We start from the raw sequence: 587 nt of genomic DNA on the forward strand, positions 1-587 counted from the left end.
GCGGTTAACCCTCTGCAACTGAAGTCCTTTCCGCTGAACTGAAAGCCGAAACAGGTCTTGTTCCTTTGACAAATCGTCTGACAGTCTTGCGGAGAGGCGGCCCTACCGAAGGTCAACGATGCGACCCCTTCAAATTTAGCAGGAACAAAACAATCAGAGGCTGTGGGAGTTTGCCCCTGTACCATTCCACGGTGGTAGCCGCGCACGCAGTGCTTCTCTTTACAATTATCCAAACATGTTTCGTTGGTAGATCCGCCTTTCGTTGACACACAATTCCCGGTATCATTATTCAAATGGATACAGAGGTCATCGCCGGCGGCCACTCTGCACAAAACCAAGTAGTGCCAACGACGTTCCAACGAGGGACAACATAAAAATCTTACGTACAATACACTAAGTTACTATAAACGTTTTAAAACGATTGTCTCTACTAGCCAGTCTCGCGCATCGATTGCAGATTCAAAGAATGGAAAGGAAGACCAATGCCGCTAGTATGAAAGACAAAAGTGCAGTTGCTTGGCAACAAGGAGGACGTGCACGCTGCTTGAGGACCTTCCTTGGACACACCTCGCTAGGTTTGGAACAAC

This window comes from Gregarina niphandrodes, assembly GCF_000223845.1.
Source record: "Gregarina niphandrodes unplaced genomic scaffold scaffold00004, whole genome shotgun sequence".
In the NCBI taxonomy this organism is placed as follows: domain Eukaryota; phylum Apicomplexa; class Conoidasida; order Eugregarinorida; family Gregarinidae; genus Gregarina; species Gregarina niphandrodes.